This window comes from Heptranchias perlo, chromosome 11 (assembly GCF_035084215.1).
Source record: "Heptranchias perlo isolate sHepPer1 chromosome 11, sHepPer1.hap1, whole genome shotgun sequence".
NCBI lineage: Eukaryota > Metazoa > Chordata > Chondrichthyes > Hexanchiformes > Hexanchidae > Heptranchias > Heptranchias perlo.
Genome location: NC_090335.1, coordinates 63,400,551 through 63,418,750, shown reverse-complemented (window position 1 = coordinate 63,418,750; position 18,200 = coordinate 63,400,551). Strand labels below are relative to the sequence as shown.

General features: G+C 39.6%; 1 protein-coding gene and 1 long non-coding RNA gene across 2 annotated transcripts in view; one reads left to right on the top strand and one right to left on the bottom strand.

Annotated features, from left to right (window-relative positions):
• Positions 1 to 18,200, bottom strand: part of LOC137327431 (calcipressin-1-like) — a 64,606-nt gene that overhangs the window by 18,076 nt on the left and 28,330 nt on the right. The gene's annotated exons all lie outside the window — the stretch shown is intronic.
• Positions 5,237 to 16,359, top strand: LOC137326999 (uncharacterized). The gene is made up of 2 exons (XR_010964325.1): positions 5,237 to 5,572; positions 15,752 to 16,359. It is a non-coding gene; the product is annotated as an uncharacterized lncRNA (long non-coding RNA).

Genomic DNA, 18,200 nt, shown 5'->3' with positions numbered 1-18,200 from the left:
AAGACATGCAGCATAACTGAAGCCCAATTCAGGATCGAGACCACTTCCAGGAGGTACTCTCACACCACTCAGCTTCACATCTAGAATCATAAGACTCGTACAGCACAGAAAGAGGCCATTCTGCCCATCATGCCTGTGCTGGCTCTTCGAAAGAGCTATCCAATTAGTCCCACTCCCCCGATCTTTCCCCATAGCCCTGCAAATTTCTCCCCTTCAAGTATTTATCGATTTCCATTTAGAAAGTTACTATTGAATCTGCTTTCACCACCCATTCAGGCAGTGCATTCCAGATCCTAACAACTCGCTGTGTAAAAAAAAAATTCTCCTCATCTCCCTTCTGGGTCTTTTGCCAATTACCGTAAATCTGTGTCCTCTGGTTACCAACCCTCCTGCCAGTAGAAACAATTTCTCCCAATTTACTCTCATAACTACTCCTCAGAATTTTGAACACCTCCATTAAATCTCCCCATAACCTTCTTTGCTCTAAGGAAATAATCCAGCTTCCCTGGTGCCATTCTAATAAATCTCCTCTGTACCCTCTCCAAGGCCTTGACCTGCGACAGTACAAAAACTAAGAAGTTTCCAGCGAATCTTTCAAGCTTTTAGTAGTAGAGACCAACAATAAAATTCTCCACCAGCATTTGTACAGCAGTTAACAAAGCATTGTACATACATTGAAGCGCATGCGTTCTGCTTTATCCTAATTTGAGAACATGCAGAGCCAGCAATATAGATGTTAAATTGACATGTGAGAGAAAGGCAGCATTGGACATGGAGAAGTTACAATTGTATTGCTGGGTGAGTCATGCATTAAAGTGGCATCCTCAACATAGCAAACAGGAAAACACAATGACAAAGAATCAAAGAAATTTTAGGGAAGTGATTCAGCCCACATCAGAGCTATTTACTCTAATCCCATACACCTCTGTATTTTTCTTTCATGTTTTTAATCCAATTTCCCCCTGAATGTAGCGATCGACTCAATTTTAATTGCCACATGGCAATGTGTTCCATATTCTAGTAACCCTTTGAATGAAAAAAATCCTTCTAACTGCCCCTAAATTTGTGGAATGTAAATCTGGTATCTAGGCCTGAACTGGCTCCTCTTTACTCCCTTATCAAGTTGGGTATGGACTCTGGGTTCAGGTTGCATGTACATTACAACTACAGTGTCAGTCACATTACAGTTTATAATATAAATGCAACAATAAAGGCCTCCAAACAATGATGCATGAAGATGACCCTTTGTGTATGGATGGTATAAATGCACTAATATTCAAGTTTCAGGCAAATTTTGAGGCCAAAACATAAAACAGATGATTGAAGTGTTTAAAGTGGTAAAGGGAGTTCTATAGAGTAGATACAGAGAAGCAATTTCCTCTGGTGTGGGAAATCCAGAATAAAAAAGGGACACAATCTTAAAATTAGAGCTAGGCCATTTAGGAGTGAAATCAGGAACCACCTTTCACATAAAGGGTAGTGGAAATCTGGAACTCTCGCTTCCAAAATACTGGTCAATTGAAATTTTAAAGACTGAGATCGACAGATATTTCTTAGGTAAGGGTATCACAGGGTATAGATCAATGGCAGGTAAATGGAGTGGAGGTTCAGATCAGCCACGATCTGACTGAATGGCTTGAGGATCTGAACATTCTACTCCTGTTCCTATGGTTATGGCAAGACAGGACTTTGCTGTATAAAACCACCTAGTGTGTTTATTCAAATATTAGAAATGGAGTTAAAAATTAGTGATGGGAATACCCATAATTTAAACCCTAATCTCCTCAGCTCCCATGTTAGGGAAGTGGTGGGGGGGGGAGGGGGCGCGAAGAAACCAGGCTGGGGCTGCAGTATCTCCCGCTATTGTGGAAGGAAATTTGGAAAAGGGTCCCACCGTGGCAGCCTCTGGCATCTCTCAATTTAAGTGCAATTTATGCAAGTGGGCGGTTAGGTGCAAGTGTCAGACTAGGCCTTTCAATAAAAGGCCGATACCAATACAAACTAGAAATGGGGACGCTTAACCAAATGCTTCCATCAGATAAATATTAAAAAGTATGGTACCATACTTGGACAATAGAATTTTTGAAAAATCTGGATAATGAGATAATAGAAGATCCTAAGTCATTGATCCGTTTAAGACTGCTCACAGTCTAAGTAGGAGTCAAATCTGTAGAAAAGTACACAGGAAAGATGGCGCAATTTCCATACATTTGGTTCTTGGTAAATCTCATGAGCTAAATGGTGGGCAATTCCCCAAGTTACCAGTTTACAGTAACAAAAAAAATCACTGCATTTAGAAACAAGGCTCACAGTCCATTAAAAAAAAATCACACATTTTAAGATGTTAAAATTGAATACAGTGGACTTTAGATAAAAGGACAATGAGCATGTTACTGTCTCATTAGCAATTGGTAACTGAATCCGCTTGCAAAACTGGAATTAACACTTACAGCTCTCCATGCTAGTGCAGGTGTAAGAGATGATGTGGAGATGCCGGTGATGGACTGGGGTGGACAAATGTAAGGAATCTTACAATACCAGGTTATAGTCCAACAGTTTTATTTGAAAATCACAAGCTTTCGGAGCTTTCCTCCTTCGCCCGACGAAGGAGAAAAGCTCTGAAAGCTTGTGATTTTCAAATAAAACTGTTGGACTATAACCTGGTGTTGTAAGATTCCTTACAGGTGTAAGAGACGTTGCTATGAAAATGAGGCAGCTGCTCCTACAATTCCATTTTTCTTTATCAGAATCATTATACATTAGCAACTGCTACTGAAAAATCTAATCTGTGCACAACTTCCACTCAAGATCCCTGTAGCTACATTTTAGAACTAAATATTTTTCAGAAGTGGTCAGCATCTCAGCCACTATAAAAAGAGGCTGGTAATTGACAGTTAATTAATTGCTTTTTTGGAGGTTAAGTTATATTGATGGTGGGTGGGAGAGAGGGAGGGAAGAGTTCTAATACAATAATACATAACTAAACAGATCCTGTACTAAAAGCACAAATCGCATTAGTGAACTTTAGTTCTGTCAATGCAGATAGTCTGTTAAAGTTTGTACAAAGACCAGTCTATAAATATTTGGCTTTCAGTCAAATTAATGCAATATCACATTTTCCATTCCTTGCCTCAGTTGCATCTGTAAAAGGGCTTGCATTAACCCAATGAAGGCCACCAAATACACACAATCAAAATGGAAGAAGCTGAAAAAAATCCCATGCCCACTAAAAGTAATGGTGACAGAAAATTACATGGAGAAAAAAAAAGTCATTCCAGCAATTAGTAGAAAAAAATATTTTAAAAGAACCCAATTGTCACAAATGTAGTTTGGGTTTAAATGCACTAAGTACAGGCTACATTTATGGTATTGCATGTTCTTTTAAAAATTAATGTTTTGCACAAGAAATAAGCATCTGGGCGATTTATGGAAAAATTGGAAATGTAATACAGTCTTGGGTGTTAAGATAGTAATCCATTGATAGTCATGCACAATTGAGAAGATGGAAAATTTGCACCAGGCTTGAAACATGACGAGGAGGAAGTTACGAGTTCATTTTTTAAACCAATAAAGTCTTCTTTACTGAGGTCGTGCCTTACCTTTTCATGTGTAGCTGAATGTATGCTGGTATGATTTCCAGCTTCCCATATCAAACAAAAACAAGAAAGAATGAGAAAAATCTCAGCTAACCTATTGAAGGTACAATAGTTAAGCTCTTGATGACAATTGTATGCTTACTAACACATGATTCAACACACTGACATTTTGTAGCATACCTATCTTTTAAGTAACCTGGATGAAAGACAATTTTATTATCCTTTGAATTGGTGAAAAATCCCAAAATGAGTCACTGATAGTTTGAATGTTAGTGTTTAATCCAAGACATACAAGGGCGAGGGAGAGAGCAAGAACTGATCAGAGCTTTTTAATAAAGGAACCCAGTGGTAAACATGGGGAAAGCAAGCAAGAAAGAAAGAAAGCAAGAAAGCAAGAAAAGAAAGAAAAGAAAGAAAAGAAAGACCGACCAAAGATATACTGGAGCTCAAAAGATTTTGAAAGATGCCAAGAGTCAAAACATTGTGCTGGGAATCATAAGTGAGTTGTGGATATTCCAAATATTGGAAGCCAGAAGATAATCATTTGTTGAAACCTTTTAATTTTTTTTGATATCTCTAGTTTCGATAGAAGGCAGAATATAATGTTAAAAGATCAGATTAGCTCTGAAGGGATGTTAGTTAGAAAATGAGAATTAGAAAAAAGCGAAGTGTGTTGTACTCTTCAAATCAGTTTTCACGGATGAAAATTAGCAGGAAGAACCTCAGATTCATCCAAACTTGCCTAGGAATGCAATGGATAGATGGACAAGCATTGCATTTATTAAAACTTAAAGTTTCAGTGTCAACTGAACACCGCATCAAATAGAATCCTCAAGTTATGTTTTTGAAGTTCCAAAAATAGAGAAACTGCAACTGAAGATGGAAATATATCAAAATACCATCCCCATTAGCCTTTGCTCAGTGATCGTGCATTCACCTCAGAGTCAGAAGGTTGTGGATTCAAGTCCCCTTCCAGAGACTTCAGCACGAAATCTAGACTGACACATCAGTGCCATACTGAGGGAGTGTTGCAATGTTGGAAGTGCTGTCTTTTGGATGACATGTTCTCCCCAGTGTCTTGACCAATATTCATCCCTCAACCAACATTACTAAAACAGATTAGCTGGTCATTATCTCATTGCTGTTTGTGGGACCTTGCTGTGCGCAAATTGGCTGCTGCGTTTTCTCATTACAACAGTGACTACACTGCAAAAGTATTTCATTGGTTGTAAAGTGCTTTGGGATGTTGTGAGGTCATGAATGTTGCTATGTAAATGCAAGTGCTTTCTTTTCCTACAATCCTATGTTTATTTTTAATTCTCCCAAGTTTGTAGAATATACTAAGCTGCGGGGGCAGTCACTAGCGGTAGGGACGACGCAGTTCCTTTCAAATTATTAGCTAAACCGAGCCGCTGGGCTATTAAATGAATTTAATATGAACAAATGTTTCTCGCACCAATGTGCATTACCTTACATGTATGCAATGTGTTGATCATATTTGCAATATGCCTGTGGAATGTGTGATTGGAATACATCAGTAACCTCCCTTTCCAGGGAGGCAAGCACTAAAAATACCAGAGGGATTTGTCCACTCAAACTAACAAAAAGGTCTTATTTTTAAAATTAGGCCTGTAGGAACTGTGGGGACTAAGGTTGCCCACCAGCAAACCCGGGAAAGGAAAAGGTTGTGCTGCGACTGAGCAAAGTATCCAATCAACAAGCCTCCTCAAATTCTTGGATGCTTCTCAAGGACATCCGACAGCAAGTCAACAGAGTTTACATAAAGTTTAAAATAACTCATTACTGAGGTTATATTTGGAATATTGTGTGTAACCCTGGGCATCCTACCTTAAATACACTGGTACACTGGAGGGGGTTCAGAGAAGAAGGAACATAACCCAGCTCTATAAACACTGCAAAGCATGGATTACATTTGGATCGTCATCGTGAAGCTAGAGGACAAAATAACAAAATTGGTAAGCCTCAATTAAGATGGGAAATTCTCTTCCTTTCCCTCTTCCCTCCAATAACTGTAGATGTGTAGAGTGGTGCCATTAATGTCATGGTAGTTAATGCCATCAAAAGGAGCTGGATGAATCTAGTTAAGAATAGCTCTTAAAGTTATTGGAAAACTACATGTTTAAACAAACTACAGAACCCAGAGAGTGGTTAGAATGTGGAACTCGCTACCACAAGGGGTAGTTGCGGCAAATAGCATTTAAAGGGAACCTAGATAAACATGAGGTGGAAAGGAATAGAAGGTTATGCTGATAAGGTTAAATGAAGAGAGGTGGGAGGAGGCTTGTGTGGAGCATGAACACCGGCACAGACCCGCTGGGCCAAATGACCTGTTTCTGTGCTGTACATTCTATGCAAGAACCTCTTTGATTCCAATGCTATTGGTAGCATGAAATCATTATCTGCAAATATAAATTCAGATGAGTTGTTTTAAAAGATTCAATTTTTTTTCACGCGATCACAATTCTAGGAAATTAACACTTTCCACTCTTTAGAGTACGGTGATCAAGTACATTCAGGTCAAATACACCACAGTAAAATTTTATTACTGCGCTCATAGTCAAGATTTCTTCCATCAACAGCACAGGCATTGCCAGAAACAATCTAGAAACAATGGCTGACTCATTTTGATTGAAGCGGTTGAGAGATGAGGAGCGAGACATGGTCTTCTGGTTATTGTTAGTACATTGTTAGGGAAGAGTAGAGGAAACGTACACCACCACCTGTGTCCAACCATGTTATACTTGACTTGTGATAATGATGGAGACATTTTTGCTTCAGGGATCACGACTGTGTGGGGCAGGTTTGAAGGACCAGATGGTCTTTTCCTGCCTGTCATTTTTGTGTGTTCGTATTTCCATTTCCCAATATGGGCGTTCCTCCCCTCAATGAAAACACACAGGATAAAGCCCTATAATGAATTCAGCCAAAAAGGACACAATGAAGTTGCAAAAAATATATTCCTTTTGAAAATGTACACTGTAAACCAACAGTTTGAGATGCAAAAGGTGCACCAGCTGGTGTATAATGACCTTTGTTTGCAGACTAACAGTAGTGCTGTGTTTTTTCAGAATGGGCTATTTCAAGAACATAGTCTGAGCAAAAACTTGCCAACGAGTTAATGATCCTTCAAATATTTATTTCTCTACAATGCTACTGCTGGCTATTTATGGCACAATAACATCTCATTTAAGAAATTTCAACTTGAGTTTATGAGCCATCATCATTATAAATGAATTATGGAAAAAGGACATATTCTATGTATGTTCATGCAGTGTACATCATTCAGCACTACCAATTAAAATATTATGTGGTTCCATTTTCATAATTTTACTTTATATATATGTAAACATTAAATGCTGGCTTTAATGGATTTTATGATAGAAGAGAGTCTTGCATTCACTACACAAAGTGCGAAACTGTTTGACAAACAGCTCTGGGTTTGGAAAACTTATCATTTTGGTATTCTCCAAATACTTTTTTCTTGTACCCACGCAAAAGTCCACTTCTGTATGCATGCCTTCGTTTCCCCATGAACAAATACGGGGGATGATTTTAACCCAACCTGCTCGGCGGAAACCGGGTGGGGCGGGGGGGCAGTTAAAATGCCCTGGGTTACTTACCCGCCGGAAAGCCGCCCGGATGCTGCCGCGTCTGGACAGGCGGCTAAGCTACCTACCCCAAAGCCGACGGGTCCTGATACACATATGCTAATCGGGGTCCGATGACAGCATCAGGCCCCAACAGCCATTTTAACCTCGGCCTAAGAGGGGAAGCCACCTGATTCTATGGAGGTCAGCAAACTTCTTCCCGCCCACAACAGGCGGGAAGTGGACGAGTGGCAGGTTAATGAGGCCCGGGCAGTTAAAAATCACTGTGGCTTCACACGGTCACGGGCAGGTGGGAAACTAATTGAAACCACCAGTTTCTCACCGGAAACCTGCTGGCAGCTGAAATCGCCCCCATGATTTCATGCATGAAATAACCGGGAACATAGCATGCTCTAGAAAACATGTCAATATGTGCACTGGAAACACATCACCATACACTTAATTTATCCATCTGAAAACATTGACAGACCTCATCTCAGGTTAAAAACTACGTCAAGTTTATTAAGAAGCAAGATTAAAGAAAACAGCAGACGTGGCTAGTTTCCAATACTTCACTTAACACGGTGTCTCTTTTAAAACAATAAAAGTGTCACGTATCTTCAGCAGTAACACTTTTAGTTTGGATTATATATGATGAGATGCTTTTTTCAAGATGAACCCTTATTGACTGCAATCTGTATAGCAGTACAACGTTAAGGGAACTGAAAAAACAAGTGCCACCACCCTGGGTTATACCCTTCCCTTTCCCTTTGATATGGAGCAGCTATAAAAGGAAGATCAAAAAAGTATTCTTTACAAGTAGTCAAAACTGTCAAAATAGTGATCCATGGCACAATGGCTGCCTTCCAGGTTTCCTCATTCAATTTCTAATACTTGTAGAACAAAACAACCTTGCAATGGTGAGCGACAGTCTTTCTCTCTCATTCCCTCCCCTCCCACTCTTTCAGGGCCAATACAAGATAAGCATTACTTGTTCAGCAACCTGCATGGAAAGAGGTCAAATAACTCCATATGAAGTGGCAGCTAGATACTATCCAGAGATGTGGATTTGCTCCAACCCTCCCCCTCTCCCTCCCCCTCCCCCAGTAGGAGGAAGGCTGCCATCAGTCAGCCATCTCAGAAAAACATTTTAGAAAAAAAAAATCACTGGACTAGATCAAAAAAAATACAGAGATTCTTAAAAACCGATCTGTCACAGCCTCATTCAATTTTGCTTATAACAAATCGCCAATGCTTCTAATTCCACCATCACTGTAATCCACAAAGAACATTATGTTTAATGGCTAGGAATATCCTGCATCTTTGCGTCCAGATACTCGCACAATTAGGGCACATAGCAAGTACACGGCTTAAAAGATTGGGGAATTCGGCTCTAAGTGAGTTCCGGCCGCAAGTACAATCCCCTTGACCTTTTGAGATCATCTATCGATCTCTCTGCTCAAATGTATCTCCGCCCAAAATAATGGCCTTGCCCCCAAGTTAGAGCCTGATGCACAATTGCAGGAAACTAGCGTTTGCTCAGAGGCTCTCTTCAAATTATGACCAGTTTTCCGGGCATTGCAGGAAATCATTTCATTTTCCTGTTGTTTTATTGCAATTTTGAGCTTTTAAAAAAAAATTATCCTCACTGAGACCTGCTCTGTATTTTGTTTCTTTGAATGCATTTTTATGGCATCAGTATAAGTCACATTGAAAATTGAAATGCTGCCCCAATTGCAGGTTCTTAAACATGCTGTGCCTCATGTTCATGAATGATGGTTAAATGAATTGAAACTTTAATTTTCATACTTAAAGGAGGAATATACGTGCAGATTTGGCGCTTTCTCTGGGCCCCGATTGTTCACGCTGATTTACACCTACTTTTATGTTTGGGCATATGTTAATGAGATTGGCAGGAAACTTGAACATAAATTGACGTCAGCAGAATGGGAGTAATTTTGGGTGCAATTTTCAGGTTGTACCCCCACAGGAAATTCCAGGCCATTCTGTACATTTTAGTTACATTCCTGAGAATTTATCCGATCTCACCCAAGAAGCTTATTCGTTTTTTGAACTTCAAGAACATTTAGCTCTTTAGGCAACTAGGTTCTTTAAGAAGAAAAAAAAAATCTACATTTAAAAAAAATAAAAGATGTGTTTATCTTCCCTTCCAAAATTGCTTTAAATGTACTCATCCTGTAAGGGGACAAAATCTGATTAAAAATGATTTGTACATGTTATTTAAAACAATATTTCTACATTTAAAAAGTCTACTGCTAAACACCTTTAACCACAAAGCAGACATGAAAATTAACAGAAACCATTCAGCTCCACCACCAAGTGCTGACATGGTAACACTGCTAATGCAACCTGGTTCTCAAACAGTGTGACAAGCCAGATAGAATAGCCTCACTGCTATATGCATTGTTCTTGATTGATGATTGATCTGTACTGGTATTGGGGAACATGAATACAACTGTTTCTCTTTAATAGAAGTTTTTACATAGTATGCCATCATGTTGTTGAAAAATCTAAGGGCACTTCACACAAATTACTGTTGGAATGTGTTGATTTATTAGGTGGGGAAATAGGGCAGTTATTTGCACAAGAAAAATCTCAAAATGAGATGAATGAGCAATGTTAGCTAGGACACTGGGAGAACTCCCAGTCGTCTTCGAACAGTTACCCCCTCCCACACATAAACCATTTTTGTAATACTACTTAAATATTCTTTAAAAAGTCCTTTGTGCTGGCTCGATGGCTCAACACCCAATAAAGCACCAACCCACTAGTCCATGCCAAGTTAGTCAATCTCAGTTAGGAGTACATAAGAGTTTGCTACTTGAGGGATAGGCTCAGGTAATCTATCGTCTCCACTACTAACTGCAGGGACCCTCGAAGTCTTCAATTCATGTAGTCCGTGTGTGTGGAAGCAAGTTGGAAGGGTTAGGGCGGGAGGAAGAGGAGAGAATAGGAACGGCATTAGAAATAAACATTACATAGGTATAATCTGAGGTGCGTTTCCAAGAATGTGCTGGGAGGAGCTGGAAGAATCTTTTGCTTTTAAATAGACAAGTTACATTATTGTACCATTAGTATCATGCCAATTTTCCTGCTATTATATATAAATGTTATCTGTAAATAAGGATGGAAACATGATCTTCGCTTGTAAAAACTGATGTACAGCAGCATTATTTTTCCACCTTCTGAGGTAACAGTAGTGGGCATCCTGCATATTTTCCAGTGAGCAATTTACCATGATGTGGGGATAATTGTTCAACCCAGTCTATGTTAACCCAATAAAAACAGAAAATGCTGGAGCAGCTCAGCAAATCAGGCAGTATCTCTGTAGAAAGAAACAGAGTTAATGTTTCAGGTTGAAGACCTTTCCTCAGATCTATGTTTTTGATCTACGTTAACCCATGTAAGGCAGAGAATAGAGGTGCAAGTTTCGGTTCACAAGAGACTCCATCTACTTATTGAAACTGTAGTTTAGTAGTGAACCTGACAAGAAAAATGTTGTAGGGAAGAGCATTAACTATTTGTTACAGTTGAATAACTGTTTGATACTCCCCATCTGCACTCACATATGAAGAATGATCAGCTGGGCAAGACACCAGAGAACTGCTGGTTATCCATGATTTGTACCCCAGCATAGCAGCTGCACAGAGTCAGGAGGTAGAAGAGAAAGTGAAAGAAACATTTGGATGTAACATGCCTGCAGTAGATACTTTGCCATCATTAGCATACTGAAATGGATATCTTGACAGTTACAATGGCACATAGGAGGGTTGTTACCCAAATCAGCCACTTTTCACAAATGTCTTGAGCTGTGTGTGGGAAATGGGGTGTGGAGGGGAAATTTTTTTTGGAAAAAGCACATTGTTGGAAGATGTAAAGCTCAAGAGAAAAACCTCACCATTTATGGGCAAAATGTTGTAGAATTTTCCTCCCCTCTATAATCAACCACTAATTGAAAAGATCACCAACAAAAGTCCTCTACAATGGATCCCTATGAAAAAGTTGCCAAAGGCACACAAAAATTACCTTTCAAGGTCTCAAGTTTTTTCCTGAAAATAAAATTGGACCTTCAGTCATTATGGAATTATAAATTAGTATATGCTTATGCACACCCAAGAAACCCAAATCTTCTCACTAAAGGAAAAAACATACATGGTGCAATCCTTTGTCAAAAGTCCATTACCACTCTGACCACGTCATTGAGTAACCACTGGGATCAGTCTATGGAAAGACCATTATCTACTCAAGACACTGAATGACAGCTTCAAACAGCTGTTATGCAAGCAGTGGAAACTTTGAACAATTTTTACCCGACGTCTGAATCCTCCCTTCCTCCAAGGATAGGCTGCTGCCACAGGACAAATTGCTCACCCTAAAAGTACTGACTCAGAATCTAAGCTTGCAGTCTCCTTAAATTGCACTTTATTTTCCACCTAAATAGACATTAATAAAATTGTATTGGAGTGAATGTTCTCCAGCAACAAATGGCAAAAGGAAAAACCTGAGTTTTCATCTGCAATAAAAAAGGTAAAAAAAAAAGCAAATTTAAACTCAACCTCCAACAGACATCCTGTCCTGTCTGCACAAATGAAGCCTCGAAGTCTGGGCAGTATGCAGGACAGGCTGTGTTCGGGACGGCATGGTCTTTCCCATTTCTATTTGCGCCCAAAGGTTCAGCCATACTAGCAAAAAACACTGAATTGGAACTCAATGGAATTCAAAAGCTTACCATGCTCAAAAATCAATCCAACTTTAGTACACTGCCCTCCCACACATCCAAACCTCTCTGGGTTCTCCACTAACAGCAGGGTCTTCACCAGAATCCCTCTCCTCGGCTGTCCATTAGCTGCGGTGCTATGCCAACTCCCGATCACTATTACGTACATCGTATATTGAAATCAAGATTATGAATGTTGTACTGAAGAACCGCAATAATCAATAACAATATTGCAATGATCACATGTCCACGAGTTCTGGTTGTGAAGCATGCTGTATTTTCAAACAGCCAAAATATAAATCAAAACTTCACCTCTCCCCCAAGCAGAATCAGGCAGCTAGTTATCAGGCAGATATGTGGAGTACCTCATTGGTGACAAGAGGGGGAAAAAAAAGACAAGCCACCAAGGAAAAACAGCACACTTAAGTTCACTTATTGAGCAAGAGAAGTTCACTAATCACAGCCAGAATCAGGAGAGATTAAAATTTTATGAAGCTATGGTTATAATTTTTAAAAAACTCAAATTTTCAAAAAAAAATGTTCCACAAAGCTAGCTCTAAGCACAGATTTAAAAGAATGGATGTAAAAAAATGACCTCAGAACACCCCGATGTGCTTTACAGCCAATGAAGTACTTTTGAAGAGTAGTCACTGTTGTAACATAGGAAATGCAGCAGCCAATTTGCACAGAAAGGTCCCACAAACAGCAATGAGATAATGACCAGATAATTTGTTTTTTTTTTTTTTAAAAGTGATGTTGGTTGAGGGATAAATATTGGCCAGGATACCAAGGAGAACTCACCTGCTCTTTTTTAAAATAGTAATATGGGATCTTTTTTGTCCACCATGGTTTAATATCTCATCCGAAAGACGGCACCTCCAACAATGGGTGTTTGTTCTCATATTTAACTCAAGCCAGCACAAAAATGGGATTCAATGATTTTCAATTGCTTCAAGCCCAGCATTTTGAAGATCTTCAACCGCATCACTAGTATCAAATGCAGACACTAATAATTGCTTTGTTTGATTTGGAGTTACACTGTTTAGTTATTTATTTTGTCACTAAAAGGGTAGAGTTCTTTCATCATTGTCTCTATTACATTCTTAAAGAAAAACAGATTTGGCAGGTACATTATTGGTGGCAATCAACTCAACTCCAGTGCTTGTGTAGCTTTCCCCAATTAAAATTCACTTGCAACATTTAACTCAGGAGTAATTTAAAAATGCTTAAACACATCCAAGGATAAGGAAAGAGAATCACAAAGAATAAAGCAATCAAATCTAAGATGGCACAGTACTTTAATCAGTAGACATCTGTTTAAATTCAAAGGGAAGGGAAAGTGAGGGGGGGGGGGGGTGGAATTTATAAAGCATGCAACGATGTACTTAACTGAATCGTGATGCAATTGTATGCTGCACGTGCTGCTATTACTACAACTGCTGCAACATTGATTTGCATTTGGTGAAGGTCCTGTATTTCTAAATAAACATGAGCCAGTAAACATTAATTAAAAGGATATTGATATAGGATTTTCAAATTCAGTTTGAAAGCTGCTTTACAGTGGTTTCCATTAGTCAGTACTGCCATCTTTTATTGTACATTATACATTAAGAACATTATATTATGCAATGTTCTTTTTCAGATTTCCAGCATCTGCAATATTGTGTGCTTTTTTTTCCCTTCACGTCATTTTGGTTATCTACACTGCTTACCAAGAGGCAGTATTAAAATTTCCAACCTCCAATTCGATCACCTGTGAAGACACCTAGACGATACAGAGTACAATCACACCAATTACTCCAACTGATTTAGTACTAGGCGCGGAAACAGAGCGCAGATTAAAGTTAGCAAAGACATTATAGCAACTAGTAGATTTCCATGCACCTGCAGGTCATCTTTTGATCCAAGAATGGGAACTTTTTAAAATAAGTCATTACTTGCTCCTTTAAAATTACCTGATGTAACATGAAACACTTTCTTGGTTGAGCTGCCCAATAGGCTTCAACCTAGTACAAAAGATTCTTAAAATCACAAATGGTTTGGGAACTGATTGCCATCTCATTGCCATCAGAAACAGATCATAAATGGTGCACTTAAATTTTATACCTTTCACTTCTGTACAGGGAGGTTTGATCACTAACTTGAGTAGAATGGGCCTATACTCTCTGGAGTTTGGAAGAATGAGAGGTGGTCTAATTGAAACATAAAAGATTCTGAGGGGGCTTGACAGGGTAGATGCTGAGTGGTTGTTTCCCCTGATTGAAGAGTCTAGAACTAAGGGACATAGTCTCAGGACAAAGGGTCGGCCACTTAAAACTGAGATGAGAAGGAATTTCTTCACTCAGAGGGTTGTGAATCTTTGGAATTCTTTACCCCAGGGGGCAGTGGATGCTGAGTCATTGAGTATATTCAAAGCTGAGCTAGATAGATTTTTGGACTCTAGGGGAACCAAGGGATATGGGGATCGGGCTGGAAAGTGAAGTTGAGGTCGAAGGTCAGCCATGATCTTATTGAATGGTGGAGCAGGCTTGAGGGGTCATATGGCCTACTGCTATTTCTTACGTAATTTAAAAAATTCACAAATGATGGAAATCGAAAATTTCAGACTCCAACAGCCTTTCGTGGAGCTAATCAAATCTCCCACTGTGTAGCACAAACTTCAATTGTAACTGCAAAACTGAAGCAGCAAGGAGCCCAATTATTGGTAAGAAGAAATATCTATTACAAACTGTCCCACTGAAATTTAAACCAACATAGTAACTATTCGCAGAGCTACAAATGTACGAGGAACTTTGAGAAGAATATTTTCAGCTCCTGGGTCTACATTAGCAAAACGAAACAAATTTATCACACTCATGTACACAACTGGTCATGCACCAACAGAACTTTCTGAAATATACAAGAAGATTCCATTTTAAGACCATAAGAGATAGGAGCAGGAGTAGGCCATTCAGCCCCTCGAGCCTGCTCCACCATTTAATGAGTTCATGGCTGATCTGATTTTTACCTCGACTCCACTTTCCCGCCCTTTCCCCATATCCTTTGACTCCCTTGCTGATCAAAAACTTGTCTAACTCAGCCTTGAATGTATTCAATGACTCAGCCTCCACAGCTTTTTGGGATTAAGAATTCTAAATATTCACAACCCTCTGGGAGAAGAAATTCCTCCTCATTTCCGTCTTAAACGGGTGACCCCTTATTCTGAGACTATGCCCTCTAGTTATAGATTCCCCAGTGAGGGGTAACATCCTCTCAGCATCCACCCTATCGAGTCCCCTCAGAATCTTGTATGTTTCAATGGTGTGGGGATGGCCATAGCGAGGTGTTCGTCGTCATTGATGACATGTTGAAGGCTGCGGAGAACATGGCGTAGTTTCTCCGCTCCGGGGAAGTACTGGACGGCAAAGGGTACTCTGTTGGTTGCGTCCAGTGTTAGTCTTCTGAGGAGGTCTATGCAACCAGAGTACCCTTCGTCGTCCAGTACTTCCCCGGAGCGGAGAAACTACGCCATGTTCTCCGCAGCCTTCAACGTATCATCAATGACGACGAACACCTCGCTATGGCCATCCCCACACCTCCACTACTCGCCTTCAAACAGCCACCCAACCTCAAACAATCATTCGCAGCAAATTACCCAGCTTTCAGGAGAACAGCGTCCACGACACCACACAACCCTGCCACGGTAACCTCTGCAAGACATGCCAGATCATCGATACAGATACCAACATCACACAAGAGGACACCACCCACCAGGTACATGGTTCATACTCCTGTGACTCGGCCAACGTTGTCTACCTCATACGTTGCAGGAAAGGATGCCCCAGAGCATGGTAGATTGGCGAGACCATGCAGACACTGCGACAACGGATGAACGGACACCGCGCAACAATCGCCAGACAGGAGGGTTCCCTCCCAGTCGGGGAACACTTCAGCAGTCAAGGACATTCAGCCACCGACCTTCGAGTAAGCGTACTCCAAGGCAGCCTTCGAGACACACGACAACGCAAAATCGTCGAGCAGAAATTGATAGCCAAGTTCCGCACCCATGAGGACGGCCTCAACCGGGATCTTGGGTTCATGTCACGCTACACGTAACCCCACCAGCGAACAAAGGTTATCTGTTTTTAATATAACGGGTCATTTGCTGTCTTTCTCTTCCTTCCGGATGTTTCTGCCTCTCTCTCTCTCTCTCTTTTTTTTTGGTTGTTTGTATATTCGGTGGCCCTGTAGGTAACACCTCTCTGTCTGAACACTCTGATTGCCTTGGCAACGGGCAGTTGGAAAGACTATCTGTAATCACCAGGTATCGTTCTGTGATTTATAAATGCGAAAGCTTCGAGGATTTCTTGACATTCACCTGAGGAAGGAGGAAGCCTCCGAAAGCTTGTGATTTTCAAATAAAATTGTTGGACTATAACTTGGTGTTGTAAAATTGTTTACAATTGTCAACCCCAGTCCATCACCGGCATCTCCACATCCACTGAGAGGACTGACGGATTTACGGTTTCATCTGAAAGATGACATTTCCGACTGCAGTACTCCCCGGAATTTGGGTTTGAGGCATACTAAAAACATGAGTGAACTACTTGACTATAAACATACCTGGGAGCATTCAATGTCTACACTTTGTTCCAACTCCCATCGGTAACATTCTTCACTTAAATAAGTGGAATTCATAAGAATTCTTTTTTAAAACAGGAAAGGCAATTAGGACCCGTTTCATAGAACTCCATCTACCAGCCTGGTCACCATTATCACTCAATCCCTTTGCACTATAGAAAATGCATCCAATTGTCCATTGAACCCACTTATACAGTCCACTTCAATAGCATTCCCTAGTATCTTATCCCATAACCTGTAAAGCACTCCTCCGGACTTTCTCTCTTAATCCCTAATTTTTTTTTAAAAAGTACGTATCCCCTGATATTTGAACCGCTCACCAGGGTGAACAATTCGCTTGATCAATTTCATCAAATCCCTTCCTAAAATCAGGACAACTTTTCAAAAAGACACCAAGGTGATGAAAATGACCTGAGACAACAACAAAAATAGTTATCTGAGCTTTTAATGATGGATATTACTCTTCAGAATTTCCATCTATCTGACCATTCAAGTTGCATGCAAGTAATGAAATCGCCTTTTGTGCCCAAGATTATAAAGCTTGTGAAAAAGTCAGGATGCTTCAGTTATGTGATTAATCAAATTGTTTGTAAAATTATGCCATCAAATCTCAGTGTACTCTTATCCAAAAAAAAACCCAGCTTCCGTAATCTTTCTTCACAATATTAAAATTCCCAATATCCAGAATCACCTTAGTTGCTTACCTCTGTAACCCCCCCACCAAGGCCAATATCCTGTGATTGGATGACCAGTAGTGCATACAGACCAACCAAAGTGTTATAACATACAATGATTAAATAAAAAATGAACAAAGTTGATCGAAAGACTTTTGATATACTTGCAAATATGCCAACAAATCACAAAAGGACTATTTATACAGCAACATTTTTTAAATGTTCAGAATAGGTTTAAAAAAAAAGCACCCATTTGATGGAAGATAGCTTTCCCATTTCATAAACGACATCTAACATTTTCCTTTCTTCTCCAAAATACTATTTGGGTGCTCCACGGAACTAGTGAAAACAGAAATCTCGGATTATTTCTCAAAATATTTCCAATTGAAAGAAAAAACCTGAACTAGAGGCATATTTGCTTCACAAAAGGAGCAAAAGTCAAAATTAATGCTATTATAAACCATTTATTCTATAAATTATATACTTGCAATGGAAAAACACCTTTCAAAACACTACCATCTCAGGTACAGCAGTAGATTTAGTCACATGCAATAGAGGTGGTTAGACAAATGGAAATTCTGAACAGTAATATCCATTGTATACAACAGCTTTTTAAAAGCTCACATAATGACCATTTCCCTAATGCACCGGGTCATTTCCATCCCAATTTTCCATTACGTTACTGGAACAATAAATATAACCATAATGAAGACAGGCTATTTTGCCACATTGGACTCCTTTATGATGCAATTATTAAGATTACACACCAATAAAATAAAGCTTACTGCAATTTTTTTTTAAACTACCAATACTCTTGTGCTGAAGCCAGACTGATTTAATTTCATTTGAAGATTGAAGGAAAGGAATGTCTTTGAACACGCACCACACAGAAGGAAATGATGCCTGTACACACACTGTCACAACTGCTGGTTGATCTAATGCTAATGGTGTTATTGGACATTCA